The sequence below is a fragment of the Brassica oleracea genome, chromosome C9 (assembly GCF_000695525.1).
Source record: "Brassica oleracea var. oleracea cultivar TO1000 chromosome C9, BOL, whole genome shotgun sequence".
Taxonomy (NCBI): domain Eukaryota; kingdom Viridiplantae; phylum Streptophyta; class Magnoliopsida; order Brassicales; family Brassicaceae; genus Brassica; species Brassica oleracea.
Genome location: NC_027756.1, coordinates 29,503,747 through 29,516,416, shown reverse-complemented (window position 1 = coordinate 29,516,416; position 12,670 = coordinate 29,503,747).

The following is a 12,670-nucleotide window of genomic DNA, read 5'->3' as shown; positions in this document are numbered from 1 at the left end:
AATAATCAATTATCAATTAAAACAAAAAATATAAGAGAACAAAATTTATGATAAACATGGTCAAACGTTTCATACTTTGTATTTTGAAAATAAAAACATGTTGTACATGAAAGAAGAAGGTACTTTTGTAAAATTTAAAATGTAACACTTGTAATGATGAAACAATAAAGTGTATTAACAACTTTTATATTTGCTTTATTAGAGTTTGGATAAAAATATTAAAATAATATATCAATACTAATAATAGTTTCGATTACAAGAATAAAGGATAATATTTACGCTAAAATATAAATTTCGGGTTTTCGGGCCGGCCCTAGCCCAAACGGGCTGAAGCCCAAAATACCCAAAGCCCAAATGGGCTTAGCCCGAAAGGCCCAATTTTTTTGGGCTTATAAAGCGAAGCCCAAGCCCGTTAATTTTTAGGGTTGGGCGGGCTCGGACTACGGGCTTCGGCCCTAATTGACATGTCTATGTCTGAGTGTAAAATTAATGTTTGAGTGTATTTTAATTTCTATTTTAATTAGATCAAAAAATTTTATATTTTAATTTATGTTTGATTAAACCAAAGGATAAAAATGATAATTAGAGTTTTGATATAAAAAAAACGAAAAATAATATTTTTTTACTTCAAGTTCTAAACCCTAAATTCCAACATTTGACATTTACAATAAATTAAGTTAAACTTACGATTTGGATAGATAGTGTCCAAACCCTAAACTTAATTCAGTTTTCTAAACCCTAAACATGAAATTCAAAACTTCTATATTTTCATAATATAGATTACATCAATCTTAAACTTTATATCAAAATTTAATCATTTAAAGATCTAATATAAAATTTAAAATCTAAACCTTAAACACTAAATCTTAAATTTACACCCTAAATATAATATCTTAAACCCTACGTACAAAAGTCCTAAATCTAATCTTTTCATATAATATAATTACTAAACTAAAACCTATTGAAATTAAATCATAATTATAAATCCAAAATGTAACAATTGTTTCTATATACATATATTATAAATCATTCGTTTTTTTGGATCAAAATAAGATCATCATATATATTTTTTAAAATAAGTAAGAAACGTGGATTGTGGTGTTCATAAAAAAAAGAAGTAAGAAAAGTGCTGTTAGCCAATGAAATAAGAAGGCGAGGATTGCTCAACTTTTAATCTGAACCGTTGATAGAAGTTTATCAAACGATGCAGATCTGTCTCCTATCTATTCATTTATTTTCCACTCTTTCTTCTCTGCTGGTGCTAATCTTCTCATCTCTTTTTTTTTTTTTCTCTTTCTTCTCCGCTGGTGTCAATATCCTCATCTTTTTTTCTTGTTAATCAATCCTCATCTATTTCTTCTCCGGGTAGATCATTCTTTTTATATTTTTGTTCATGGGTTCAAACTCAGATTAGCAAGTTCATCTCAGATTCACTTTTCTTTTTGATTTAATAGGTTGATTTATGAGAGATGCTATTGTTGAGTAAGCGAGCAGAGACTCTGGAGGTCGTGCGCCGTAGAAGGTGTAGGAGGCTGAAGAGGTTGATGGTGGTGGTCTCGGAATAAACAGTGTTGGTCTCGACGTCGACAATGGTGACAGCGAGGTGGAGGAGGCTGAAGAAGCTTAAATATGGTGGTCTTGGCTGGTGGTCTCGGCGTCAACAAGGAGTGTGGCGGAGATTGAAGAAGAACGTGGTTTAGTTAGGGTTAGTTAGGTTTAGTTAGGGTTAGTTAATAAACTGGGTTTGTATGTAAACCAGTTTTTATAATAAACCAATATCATTTATAAACCAAAAATTTAATAATAAATAATTATATTCTTAAACCAATTATATTAGAATTTAATTTTAATTTTAATGTGGATTAAAATATATTAATTTATAATTTTAATTAATAATTTAAAAACGTAAATGAGAAATAATAACATAGCATTATATCTATGCCATTATAACATATTTTACAGTATTATAAAAACGTTATGAAAAAATACATTATAGCACTAAACCAATGCTATAAAAAGACTAATCAGTAGCAGACAATTAACGCTACAATATGTATATTTACTATAGCACAAGAAAAAACGCTATGATAGGTGGGGGGTCTATTATAGTTGCGGCTGTCACGGCGTTCTTCGAAACGCTACGAAAACGATATGATAACGTTTTTGGATGCTACTAATACCGATTTTTCTTGTAGTGCAATGACTAAAGCCATATCTTGCTGAGACAACAATCAGAGAGGGTGAAGAAATTCCCTTAAGCGATTCTTCTTTAGCCTAACAAGCTAACCAAGTCAAGGTAGTGACTTAAACCAAGCGTTTGGTGGGAGGCAACCCACTGGTGAGTGTAAATATTTCTTTTAGATTTTTGTTTTGTGTTCTTTTAATTTATTTGCAGGATAAAAATCAGAAAAACCCGAGTTACTCAACTAGAACAGTCTCCGTCTGTTCCTGATTCGGAGCAGCTGCTCCACGAAGGTAAGTCTCTCGGGGCCCAAAAAAAAAAAAAATTTAACTAGATTTGAATTAATATTGTAAAATTGAGGAAAACCCTATCAAGTGGGAAGTGGGCCTATAAAGGAATTTTCCCCATATCTCTCCCACTTCCACCAAAACCGCCTCCTTCATCGCCTCTCTCCATTCCCCTTTAAAACCTTCACCTCTTTAAACTTCTTCAACTTGTTTTGAGATTTTCGGTTTTTACTTGTTTGGAATTCGAGTTGTTTGGTTTGCAGGACTCTTCCATCAACAATCGAACGGTAAGAGGCGAAACAACATTGTGATTCTCGGCCTAAAATCTTCTTCTCTTCTTTTCTTTTGCGCTTGAATAGATCGATTTTAGGGTTTGTCTAAATCAAAATTGACCTCTCCTTTTGCTGCTAGGATGGTTAATAGAAATTGAGTTGAGAATTGATCGATTAGGATATATGGAAAGTCATAACCTTTGCGCCAATGCTCTTAAATTACACATGCAGGGATTCTTTAGATATGGATTTTAGGATCTATTGAATCGATTCCTGTTGATTGGAGGGTTTATCTAAGTGCCTAGTCTTCTAAGTGATTGTATCTGGTTTACCATTATCAATCGCTTGTTCTCTCTACATTGGGTTATGGAATAGTTTGGAAAGAGCAACTACAATCGGAAAAGCTTCCAACTTTTCCTACTAAACCCAATCGAATGGTACTAAGCACTTCCCTTTGGTTTTGTTTTGCAGATGGGTCCCAGACGAACCAAGATGGCTTCAAGAATCAAACCACCACACGCCCGAGGAGAACCAGAGGACGACATCGTTCCCCCGACTCACCCGTGGCCATGAGAGGAGGGGACGGATATATCCCTCACTGACCCAAACAACCCTGCGACTTTGGAGGAACAATGTGATAAGGAAGCCTCGCGTCGCTACAACTCCTTGCTCAACATCAACATCCTCCCAACACGATTCGTTGATGCCGGGGCTTTGAACGACTTGGGCCACCATGAGGATTTGCATGCTGTTCTCCAGGTGTTGGGAATAGCTGATCTCTGCCACATTACTCACCCGCTGTACCCAGATTTGGTGAGACAAGTCCTAGCTACCGCGGAGCTAACCTTCAAGAGGCCCGTTTTCCCAATCTTTGGGGAAGCCTCATTCACCTTCTTTGCTAGCGGCGTCAAGTGCTCCATAAGCTTGGAGAAGCTGACCAAGATCTATGAGATGTCCGATGAGTACACTAAGACCTCCTTTCCAAGGAAGTTCCCCCCGGAGCAAGCATTCTAGAAGTTCATCGCTTCAGGGGATTTCAAATCCCGATCATCCAGTTAGTCTCTCATCCGTAACGCTGTTCTGCGGATCGTTGGGAAGGTCCTGAGCAACCTGCTCTTCTCAAAGGACCAGACGTCAAAGGTGACACGAGAGGAACTGCGGATGTTATTTGCAGGAGTTGAGGATGAGATCAAATCCGCAGACATTGGGATTCTGACGTCGGAGATGCAGACTAGTCCTGGATGTGTGCTTGTTCAGATATTTGTGGACAAGAAAGCAAGGGTGATTAAGGGTTCTCTGAAGAAGGACCATTCTGGGAGTTTGATCACTCCTCTATTCCGCCACTTGGAGCTTGATCTCAGATCCTACCAGTGTAACGAAACCGCACAGTTCATTGATGTTCCATACTTGATCAACTACCAGATTCTCCGCTACAAGACGGCCTACAATTTCATTGGTAAGGACTGGAACTACCTCTACTGCAAGCTCCCTCAACCGGACATCACCTCGCTTGGAGATGTGGTCAACATCTGTTTCGTCCCGAGCCTCAGTATCTCTGCGCCGACCCAAAATCGTCTTCCCAGGAAGATACTATGGATGAGCCAGAGGTTGTAGGCACTGTTGGAGCCGACACTGGATACGACCTAGGCCCCCTTGATGACGATGCTGATGATGCCACCTACCGTCGCTGGATGGTAGACTCTCAGCGCAAAAATAACAGTCTCATGAAGAGGATCCTGAAAGCGATCACTGGAGGATGCTTGGGAACTCCGAGCACAGCTGAGCCTCGTCGAGAGCAGCCTACACCGAGCAGTTATCGGCCAGGGAAGGAACCGGCAGGAACTGCAAGGGGTGAGGAAGAGACTCCATGGGCACTCCGCGCAAAAGGAACAGGCGTTCCGCTGGCCAGTCCGAGAGCGATGATACTGACTAGGCAGTCTCCTAGTTCTATCTCCATTGTTATATACGTTTGAACTATTTCTGTTTCATGCACTTGTTTATTATTTTGGCCTTTCCTTGAATTATTTTCTCTCTAGGGATGGTGAGAAGTATGTCTGGGGGAGGCGCTTATCTGCTTATCTGCTACTAATCGTTTACCTTTGGTTTTATGTTTAGAGTCAGTCCGCTTTGAGCCGTTTTGATGTCTTTTTCGAGTCATTTTGTTAAGATCGAGTCAGTCCAAACTTTGTGGGAATCAGGACCTTATTCTATGATGTGCATTAACCACCCTCGTGCTTTAGTTCATCTTATTCAGTGACCTTAGCAGAAGCGAAAGACGCACATGTAGATCCAGAACACCCTGACATTACATCATCTTGTTCTCCAAAAGCTCTCAGCTTGTCGAGGTTACTCTGGAAAGACTTAACTCCATCTAACTTGAACTTAATCTTGACTGCAATTCTTCTTGTTATGGGCGTTGGATTAGGGTTTAACGTGATTAACACTCAGGACTTCTTATTCTTTCTATCCATCTTGTTGATCTTGAGTGGCTAGCTCATCTTTAGTTAGTACCCACCTTAAAACCCTAAAGCCTTTGTTCCGCCCTCATGCATTTGTTATTCAGTATCTTATGTGCAGATATGTGCAAAAGGGCCGGAGAGGAAAGGATCGACACAGTCTTTTACTCGTTGATGCAACAGAATTTTCTTCTAAAGAATATGGCGGAAAAACACGGAGCAACCGCTCCGCCGCCATTGATCTACCAAAAGAGAAAAAGAGAAACAAGAATGAATGTGAAGTCAAGAACTCCAGTGGCATGTCGAAAGCACAAATGTTACCTCCTGCTTCGTCACCATCACCTATGTAATATTCAAAAAAAAAAAAAAATTATTTTAGCTTTTTGTACTTCAGAATAAGGTGATGAAGGAGGAGAAGATTCCTAAGAAAGACAAACACCACTGGTTAATTAGGAGTATAAAGTGAAGAGATGAGAACCATGCAGATCAGAGCGACTGTTCCTAAAGAAGAACATGCAATAATGAGTAGAGGCTGTGGACATCAATGCATCTATCCTCTCTTGCAATTTTGCGCGATATCCTGCATCCTCTACGAAATTTGGTAACCCCTAAACACTGATTAGCTCCACTTAAACACCAAAAGGACTGTTTCATACCTAGACCGTTACTCTATCTAATGCATGTGATAAGAAGCTCACACCACTCTTAATTGAATGTAAGGAGTTTTGTCTGGAAAGTTTTAATTTTTGCAGGTCTGAGATACAGAGTATGGAGCTGTTTTGAACAGCAGTGAGTGGGGTTCTTGGTAAGGATGTGTTGTTTTAGCTAAAATGCTTGTATGGTTCAGAGATTCGTGGTTATTGTATGGTTGCTGAGAATAGGTTAGTTCCCACACTTTCAAACCTTTCTCTCGGTTCTTGGTACTTGATTTTTTTCTTTGAGGACAAACAAGGATCCAAGTCTGGGGGAATTGATATATTGTGTTTTTGACACATTATATGTATGTCTTACAAATAGTTTTCAAGGTTTTATCGAGTCTTTTTAGTTCCTTTGAGTCATTACAGGTCTGGAGTTTCATTGGATGGGAAATAGCCCAGCTTGAGGAAAAAAGGAGAAAAAGAGTGTGATTTGGAGTCTATCGCGCAGAACAGTCGAGCGGAGCAGCCTGAGTGCATGCTCCAGCGGCAGAGATAAAAAAAAGAAGGAAGTTTCCAAATATTTCGGGATTTACCCTACATTTCCTATTTTTCCCTATAGCCGCCTGTGGCTCCTATATATATAGTCTCCTATTATTTACTTTTGACCTACCTTAGTTTTTACGCAAGTAAGACCTGAGAGAGCTTTGATTTTTGGGCGATTGCTACTAGTAAGGGAGAAGGCCTCATCTATCTCCTAGAGAAGATTATCCTGAACCCTCTGATATCTATTATCTATTATATGCAGTATTATTCAGAAATCATGCTTCTTTGTTCTTGTGTTATGTCTGAGTAGTCACTGAGTTAGTTTAGGGTTCTAGGGTTTTGGATTCGTAAACTGAAGCATAAATAAGTCATCTTAAGATTGTCTACATTCATATCTGTTCTTATGGTTTGCATTGAACTGATCACTTAGTGCATGAATTAGGGTTAATCAATTTAGCTAACCGTTGGTGGATAACTTGATATGATTTGAATGAGCTTTGCATCCTTAGTCAGCGAGAGTAGATATTAGGGTGTATTGTGAACATATCGAACTTGATCTCTAAAACTTGCTATCGCGTCTTGATCCAAACGAGAGTTTAGGTATCAAGACCTATCTGCAAAGGAATCAACATAATGACAGTGGGTTGTTTCAACCTGAGTGATCCGAGTTTAGACTTGTGTAAACTGGAGTTGAATAATTGCTTGGTTTGCGATTTCCTTACCTGAAGAAGAAACCCTAGACTAGCGCCTTTAATCAAATTGAAAACAACCTCACTTGTTACTTGTTATTTATGTTACTTTACTCTTTCAAAAAACTCCACTTTTGTTTTAGCTTCATTCCGATCCCATAAAGTTAAAGTGTGAATTGGTCCTCTGGATTTGAATCTAAATATATTACAACTACACTGTTAACTTGACAGTAGACAAAGACTCAATTTTAGTGTATCAAGTACCATGGTCTTGCCATGGATGATAGAGGGCTTCTCCACACATCGTTTGCACATGCGACTTCAACATCGATCGATAGCAACATCCGACCATCGATCGACGCTCATCACACACCAGGTTCCAAGTGACATGATAAAGATAATACAGATTATAGTTATCTAACTCCAGATGATTTTGGTATTTTCAGGGATCCAGATGGCCAAGCACGAGCCATGGATGGACGCATTCTCCACATATCCAAGGAGGACATAGCTGAAATCATTTTCATGAATGGGTCCAGTAACTTCTTCAACCCGGAGAACAGATCAGAGGATCCACCATCGATCGACAACGTAGCAGCACCATCGATCGATGGTCACCTCGAATGCAGACGAAGCACACTTCATCAGAACATGAAAAGGAAACCTCGTTGGGAGAACACAAAGGCATTCATACCGACCGTGCCAGAGAAAGACAACTACAACAAAGTAGAAATTGATGAGTTAGTAGCATAGATCTACAGAGCTATCAGAACTTCAGATGATTATCATTCGAGAGGCTCGATGACGACTACTATCCCTTCGACAACAATATCAGCTGGTTGACAACACGCACGTATGAGATGAAGCAAGACATGACCATACTTCAGAGACCACATGCAGTCGGCGCAGGAAGATCAAAATCGATCGCCGCTCACGCTCATCCATCGATCGACGCTCACATCAAAGCAGCGATCAACGCTCGACTCACATCATTCTACAATCATTCACCTATCGGCTTGATGGTGTTAACTACCCACTACGTGATAGTGTAGATTCCTTGACCACACACCTAGACGTTTTGCTACAGAAGTTGGATACGATGAAGAGACAACTCGAATCTCGAGCAGAACCGTCACCATCAATTGACAGAAGGACTCGACCATCGATTGACGGCGACTATGCAGCACTACGAAACAATCTGGTTACCGAGAAGTTATTTCAGAATAAGCTTGATGAGATCATTTTCTCTCAAGACTTGCTGAAAAAGATGTCTACCAGGAGCTGAATGACATCTTAGAATCAACATATGCCAGACTTGGAATGCAACATCGCATGATTGGAAATCTTCAGCATAGGATGCATGCTGGTGAGGTTGCTAGAGAAAGATTAAAAAAATCAGTGGACCAGAGGAGATGAGGCCATAAGAAGCTTCATTAGCACTTGGTTCTAGATGGGCAAAGATGAAGTGGACACTTGCATATAACCAAGTGGTCACTTTGATCATTACTAGCCACAAACAACCTCCAAAGTCGAGCTAAATGACTATAACAAAGCGTTGAGTGGGAGGCAACCCACTATTAGGTAATTTCTTATAGTTTTAATATTTACAAGTTATTTATTTTCGTTTTTAATATTCTTGCAGGTCAACAAAAAATACCAAAAAGAGAACCAAGGAGCGGATACTTGTCATCGGCCGATGAGACCTGGTCGACATCGATCGACAATGTGACACCAGAAACGATCAACATACACATCAACTTGTTGATCGACATCAACATCAGCGATCAGGTATATCATTTTCCTTGTTACATTTCAGTACTTATGATTTATATTCTCACCGAACTCCGACTACATATACACTGAGATAGTGTAATTTAAGTCTGGGGGGGGGGGAGGTTTACTAATATTCAATTTACGTATGAGTTTTAAAATGTTTTCATAAAGTTTTATTAAGTCAAGCAAGGGACAATGAACTTTTTCAATTTTCCTAACTCATCTAAACACTCTTTAGCACCATTCATAGATTTATTGACTGCCGAATGTACAATAGTTGCTAAAGTGGATCAGCCTGACAGTTATTCACACTTGCTGAGAATGTTTGATTGAACCAAAGCTGACCTCCAACCTAATTGAGCTTAACTTGCTTGTCTTGAGGCTTGCTATACATTGGATCGGACTCCTCCTGAAAGTCTGGAAAGTAAAAGGTTTGTGTGTCGCTAGTTCCCCTCTCTCCCCCCTTCAGTTGCAAAAAGGATTAGAACATTATTTGGTGGCTACAACCATTAAAGCTTGATTCATAAAAATTCTAGAAATAGATAAATGTCAAAAAAAGTGAACAGGATCTAGTGGCTAAAACCATTAGAGTTTGATTCATGGAAGTCTGTCCAAATATCTCAGTCAATTAAAAAAATAAAATGATACCCTTTAAAAAAGGGAGACATTGATTGAGAAGAAGAGAGAAGAGAGGGATGAAAGGAACTGGATAAGACTACCTGTGTGTTCATATATTTGCTTGAGAGTATTTCATGTGTCCAGTGATCGATACTCCCGAGGTAAAGCCTAAAACTTTTATTTACATGTATTAAATGAGGTCAGTAGAGGGTATAGTCAGACATGATTTGCTAAGTTGTTGGATGATTGGAATTGGTCGCTAAACTAGGATATTGCATAGAGTGTACTTATGAGTTAGGATTGATTTGATGCGGTTTGAAATATTGCTGAGGTGATGATAGTGAGTTCTTAAATTGTGTGAGTCCCTGCTGTTTCAAAAATACCTTTTAGAGAGACTGCTCATTGTTTTGCTTGAGGACAAACAAAAGAGTAAGTTTGGGGGTGTTGATATACCATGGATTTTATCCATTTTTAGCCATGGTATATAGGTGTATTTAAATACATATTAGTTGTTTTGAAGTCTTTTTTGTATGTTTTCAGGTTTTGGAATGATTTGGAAGAAAGTGGTGATTTTGGTGCACTTTGGAGATAAAATGATAAAGACCCGTAGCTGACCATCGACCAGCCTAGCGATCGATGATCAAGGATGATAATTTATAGGCCATGGATTTTTACCCACTTTTACCATGGTTTATAAGTGTTTTTATACCTAATTATTATATTCTAGAGTCTATTTAATATTTTTATAGGATCATGAGTGATTTGGAAGAAAGTGATGATTTTGGAGCATTTTGGAGATATTTGGAGAAAGCATCCGAGCTGATCATCGAGCAAAACCGTTGGTCGACATTCAGAGACAATAATCGATCGAAGCACACCTTGTGACATCGATAGATGCGCACCTTGTGACATCGATCGATGCGCACCTTGTGACATCGATCGACGGCTAAGCGCGCAGATGCCTGTTTGGTTCCAGCCGACTTAGAGCCTAAGACTTCACCAATTTACAAGATTACCCCTGATGAGTTTTAACCTAATTATATATAGCTTCCCAAATGTTAGAGGCAAAGTGTGATTTCTTGTTTTCTTATTTTCACAGAAAATGTTTTCTAGGATTTTTAATAGATTGGAGAGAAGATCCAAAGATATTTGTGATTGGAACTCCATTGATATTTATCGATTTATCTATGCATTTTTTATACCTAATTGTTGTTATGAATTGGTTAGCCATGTCTGAGTAGTTCTCTTGTTAGGTTTAGGGTTTAAATAGGTTATGAGGGATTAACCCCAACTATAGATTGCTAAGTTGTGATATTCATCATTAGGATTGTCATTAAAGCATGTTTCTAGTTTAGCTAGCTAGAACTTGATCTAGGAGTTGTAGACTCAAGTCATCACTTGCATCTCACCCTGAATTCATCCTAATTGAGCTAGGATTGCTAGAGTAAGGCGAGAGCTGATCTAGGAAGCCTAGTGAGCACAATTCAACCCAACTAGCGTTGATCGACGACCACCTTTGACCTACCGAGTGCAGCTACCAAAGATAGATGTAGCACGCCTGAATGCTATCTGAAACCTGTCAAACAACTTCGATCAACATTTAGATGATGCACCAGAGCCTATGCAAGTTGATCAGACTTCTGAGAAGAGAACCTTGAGGAGAAGAAAGGAAACGATTCCTAAGCATATCAAGAGAGGAGTCAATGAGAAGGAGATGGATAGCTTCACTAAACGAGTTCTCAGGATACCCTTGGACAAGCCTTTTACGGAGGCCTAATTTACCCATAGATAAGGATGTTCTTCAGGGAGACCAAGGAAACTGAGCAAGACATATATAGGATCTTCAATCAGATCCGAGAAAAGATGAAGCGGAGGATTACACTGAAAAAGAAGAGTGATCCTGGGATATTTCCAGTGACATGTTTAGTTACGGGCATTGAGTTTTCATGTGCGCTGTGTGACACAGGTTCATCCGTCAGTATACTACCCAAGGTAATGGCAGACCATCTGGGTTTGAAGATAGAGCCTTCGGAGGATTCATTCACTTTTGTGGATCATTCTGCGAGGAACTCAGGAGGAATACAGATTGGCAATGCACTAGTTCCAGTTGACTTCCATGTCCTGGAAAACAAGGAAAACAAGAATCATTCTCTACTACTTGGGATAGCTTTCATGGCTACTGTAGTAGCAGTTTGCAACATGCAGACCAATTAGTTGTGTCTCACACTGATAAATCATGATGTCTACTATGATCCAGTCAAAGTTGTGAAGCCACAGACGTCCAACACTGGAGTCAACAACACCGGATTCATTGCAGCCCGACACTGCAATTTTGAGGATGAATATGAGACAGAGTATTCAGGATCGATCGATAGTCGAACTCCACCATCGATTGACATTGCCATTCAGCCACCGATCGACAAACATCCAGGAGAATCGATCGACAGCAGTCCAGCGAATGAGACTTTCGCTTTGGCAGAACACTGCTATCCGAGCTTTGCAGTTAGTACACAGACTCAGAAATCGATTTATTACCATCACGGTGAAACGATCAGCAGACAGGGTGACTATTCTATTGGCAGTTGGACAGACGAGAGCCATCATAAGAGCTTTGCAGTAGACACTGCATTACCTGAGATGCAATCTGATGAGTATGACGAGGACTACCACAGAGCAAAGAACACTGAGCACCATGGTCTTGCCATGGATGATAGAGGGCTTCTCCACACATCGTTTGCACATGCGACTTCAACGTCGATCGATAGCGACATCCGACCATTGATATACTATGTATTTGACCCGTTTTCATCCATAGTTTATAGGTGTTTTTACTATAATTTATATTATTATAGAGTCTATTTATTATATTTATAAGATCAGGAATGTTTTGGAGATAAGTGATGATTTTGGAGCATTTTGGAGATATTTAGAGTAAGCACCCGAGATGACCATCGAGATCGACAATCAGTCGATATTGGATAGCTAGAATCGATCAATACACAAGTCATGGTGTCGATCGATAGCGAAACGCGCGTAAGCCCGTTTGGTCACAGCCGACATGAAGCCCAAGTTTCACTATTTTACAAGATTGCCCCTGACGTGTTTAACCCTAATTATATAAGCTTTGCCACCATGTTAGAGGCAAAAAAGTGCTTTCTTTGTGTTTCATTGTTTTATTGATAGATAGGAGAGAAGATCCAAAGTTATAATTT